The sequence below is a fragment of the Lolium perenne genome, chromosome 7 (assembly GCF_019359855.2).
Source record: "Lolium perenne isolate Kyuss_39 chromosome 7, Kyuss_2.0, whole genome shotgun sequence".
Lineage (NCBI taxonomy): Eukaryota > Viridiplantae > Streptophyta > Magnoliopsida > Poales > Poaceae > Lolium > Lolium perenne.
Window position 1 is genome coordinate 64,372,530 of NC_067250.2, and position 4,525 is coordinate 64,377,054.

General features: G+C 47.4%; 1 pseudogene; it reads left to right on the forward strand.

Moving 5' to 3' along the window:
* Positions 1-1,533: 1,533 nt before the first annotated feature.
* Positions 1,534-3,145, forward strand: LOC127313111 (cytochrome P450 89A2-like; annotated as a pseudogene).
* The last annotated feature ends 1,380 nt before the right edge of the window (positions 3,146-4,525 follow it).

Consider the following 4,525-nt stretch of genomic DNA (forward strand, 5'->3'; position numbering starts at 1 on the left):
AAGATCTTTATTTGCGCGGGTATTGCTCATCTCCTATTCAGAGATTGACACCATAATTAGAGCTGCTAGTCATTTGCGTGAAGGGTCAACTGTTTGACATGGGCCGACGTGGGCTTATCAAGGATGCAATGGCGAGGATTTCTTAGGTGGTTGTTCTGCGATGAAGTTAGTGTCCCTAGCTCGTGGAGGAGTGATGACGATAACATGGGTAGACAACCTCGACAATGGCCCTTAGTTCGGTTGTGTGAGCGCGGCTTGTGTTGGTAGCCAGGTTGGTTGGCTGTGCCCTCTCGTTGATTGTGTTCCATGGTGGTTTTGTATCAGTTTTCGGCCAGTTTTTCGCTAATAAACCGAGCAATTATCTAAACTTTTCCTCCATCTTGGAAAAAGAAGCTAAGAGAAGGCCTAGCTAGTTACTTGTCCGGCATCTCTGCCACATTAGTTTACATGCGCATGTCATGTTGAAATAACATAATCGATCGACCATGATCCTCCTAAATGATTAGGGTGTCATAAAATATTGAAATAGCATAATCGATCAACCATGACCACTCAAACCTATCAACTGTCGTTAGTTTACCACACATCTATGTACTATGTTTTATGGTAAAAAGGTTCATCGGAACACTTTAGCACTCTATTCGAATATAGGAATAACATAATCTATCGACCATGACCGCTGGAACCTAACAAGGAACACTTTTTTGTACTTCCACCGATCCATGTTAGTTGCTACTAATATAGATGTGGCAAGTAATATAAATCGGAGAGAGCAGCCTATTTGCCACTTTTATTAGGCTCCATGCCTCCATTTGAGAATTTATAGATGTGAGATGTGATGTTCTCTCTTTATTTGTTTCTTCTTGGTTTTTCCCTCTTTTCGTTTTTTTACGAAACACAGTACAAACGTAGACGCTCACACATATGACACATACACTCACTCCTATAAACACACGCACGCATGCATACTCTAGCCCTACGAGCATCTTCCAGAGACTGAGTCAAATAAACTTTATCCGACAGGTCTTGAGATCGAGGATGTCACCACATACGTCTCGCTATTGATGGAAATGTCGCCTCCTACTGAAGAATATTTCGGTTTTAATGAGACACCAAAGTGTCAAAACCTAAGCCAAACCACAGTTTTGTAAGAATATTTGAACTTGGTTTGATTATGGTACGAGTTCAGGCTGGTTTTGAGTCCGCCGTTGATTCCTAAAAACTAAAACAATAAAAATAACTCAAAGTCCAAAAGCGGGAGTAGTTTTTTTTTTTGGCGGGAGGAGCTGTTTTATGGGTAAAAAATTCGAAAGCAGTGATTCCCTCTACCCATAGCCACGAAAGTGGTGATATACTCGAGGAAAACCACCACTTGCCAAGTTGGAGTACAGAATAACTGTAGCTTCGATGATATGCTTAGTGGAGTAGATGCGCCTCTGTGATAGAGAGGAGTCCGCAATAATTGACGTACCATGCATCGATCTATATATATTCAGACATGGATGCATGTGCATATACTACTACAGTAGATCACTCGCTCGAGTGCAACGACAATGGCGCTCCTCCTTACGCTCCTTACCGTTGCCTTGTGCTTCCTAGCCTTCCTACTCTTCTTTGAACGAAGCTACAATAGGCGATCCCGTGCTCAGACGACCATCCACACTATCCGCGACCCCGCTGTCGCCCACCGAGCACTCATCGAGAACGCCGACGACTTCGCAAACCAGCCGGCGTCGATCTTCCCCGTCTCCCTGGCCGTCTGTCCCAACGGCGATCGGAATGACAACATCACCACGGCGAATCACGGCCCGCACTGGCGAGCGCTCCGATGCAACCTCACTGCCCAGATCATCCATCCATCACGCCTCTGTTCCCTCGCCCCACTAATGCAGGATGCCGCCCTGGCACTCGTCGCCGACCTGTCGGCCCGAGCTGCACGCCTTGGCGCCGGCGGCGAGGTGGCCATCCGTGTCCCCACCAACACTGCTCTTTTTGGGCTGGTCACGCTCCTGTGCTTCGGAGACACCGTGGATGGCCAAAACAGGCGCGCCTTGGGGCATGTCGTCCGGGACAGCATGGATGCCGTTGGGGAGCTCAGCCCCAGGTTCGATGGCTCGATGGTGTCGAAGCTCGTGAACTGGAGGGCGTTTCGCCGTATCTCCGCCCTGTTCGACCGGCAAACCGAGCTACCGTCCTCTCTTTGTCGCACGCAGGGAGTCACGGTCCAAGGTTTGTGGCGGGATCGTCCACCCATATGTCGACTCGCTCCTCGATCTCCGCGTTCCCGACGGCGACAGCAAGAACGGCGACGTCCGCCGGGCTCTGCGGGACGGAGAGATGGTGCCGCTTGTGTTCGAGTTCCTTGGCGCAGGTACAGGGTCGATCACAACCTGCGTGGAGTGGACCCTTGCCCACCTCATCAACCAGCCCGAGTTCCAGACCAGGCTACGCCGCGAAATTGATGACGTTGCCGGCGGCGCCCCGTTGTCCGCCAAGAGCCTTCGCAGCATGCCGTACCTAAACGCCCTCGTCCTCGAGAGCCTCCGCATGCACCCACCTTTGTCCTTCGTCTTCCGCGGCGCCTACGGCGAGGGCGCCAAGGCTGTCGGCGCGGCCGCCGTGCCTGCCGACGGCCTGCGGGTGATGTTCAAACTAGGTGACATCGGAAGAGACAAGGCAATGTGGACGGATCCCGACGAATTTCGACCGGAGCGGTTCCTTGAGGGCGGTGAAGCGGAGCATGTCGGCCCGTTGCCAGGATCCAAGGAGATCAGCATGATGCCGTTCGGTGCCGGGCATAGGCACTGCCCCGGCGTCGGCATGGCCATGATGCTCATCAAGTGCTTCCTCGCCACGCTCGTGCGCGAGTTCGAGTGGACGCCGTCGGCCCAAGACTGCAGCCGTGGCGTCGACATGACGGAGCAGGACGGGTTCGTGAAGCTGATGAAGAAGCCACTCTGCGCGCGCGTCGCGCGGCGCACTTGATGCTCGAAATGCCTTGGTAAAGGTGTGTATATGTACGTCTCCTTGATTATCTGTTGATCCAATAATAATTTCCTAGCGCGTGTGGAGGACACCAAGATATGTGTCCGGTTCAAATATATGTTTTTTTTTACTGAATGTATGTTCTTTCGTATCATGTAAAACCGCGTGTCTCGTGTTTTCGTTGCTGAACAAGTGTTGATTGAGAATCCGTGCCCGTGCATGGAGCCATGGACTATTGAATTGAATTGCGTAATCTTTTCTATCGCCACCGTGCATCTAAAAAAATCCCACCGCCCCACTCTCTTTTATCATATGGTTCTTTTGACTGAACTGTCCAGAGTATGCAATTCCAGTTCATCTCTTAACATTAGTGTTTAGACATTGCTCTTCATTGTTTGTCCCAAGCAAAAAAAAAAAAAAATCACCAAAGAGAAAAAAATTGAACCTATTAACATTAGTGTTTGGACCTTTCTCTTCATTGTTTGTAGTATTTCAGCAAAAAGAATAAAACAAAGTGATAATAAAAAGAGGGGTGGTGCACATGTTAGGACATAATATATATACCATAAACAAAATACCAATAGAGCTTTTAGGTGAATGATGTGGCCATGGCTATGTTTATACGATACAATGGTTTAGCATGATCATGCACACCATTTAGATGTTTAAATTTTTTCTTCGACTAACGGAAATTTGTATATGTCTTGCTGCATAGATAGAATAAGAATAATTATAATCCTGAAACAATGCACACCACCTTACCACTCAAGGCAACATCGGAACTAGCAACTAACCATACAACCGACTTCACCGGACTACCTCTCTCCTACATGCGAAGCACATAAGCGCGTAGGGCACCAGAAAACATGAAAGCACCTTTACGATAAGAGGGTGCCGGCAGAGAAATGCATATAGGCAATCCATATTGGTGGTGTGCCACTGTAGTGAAAAACCATTAGTATTTTCCAAATATTAACAGTGGTGTGTCAGTGAACCAACACCACCAATAACATATTACTAGTGTCTATTTGGCTAATTAGCGTGCCATTAATATTTTTGATTTAACTGTGGGAAACGACACCGTATCCAGCCATCCAGGACATGAACCTTATGTAGTCAGTGCGAAATTATGTAGCCAAATGTATATTTATATGTATTTTTCATAATGTTTTGCATGATTTCTTCTCATGTACCTAAAAAATGTGTATGTTGACTAAACAACTATTATGTGGCTCATCCATTGATTTAAGAAAACAAATAACAACATATTACTAATGGTGTGTGCCCTGCAAGACAAGTGCTGTATTGGCTACAAGACCACGTTACTAGTGTTGAGCCTGATTGTTGCACACCACTAGTAACATTACTAGAGGCATGTACTACAAGGCATGTGCATATATTGGCAAGCCACTAGCAATCTCCCATTTTCAAAATTCAAGAAGAAAAATAATAGAAAGGCACCGTGTGCCCTAATCGACCACCTATAGATGCCTCCTCTCTCTCTCTCTCTCTCTCACACACACACACACACACACACACA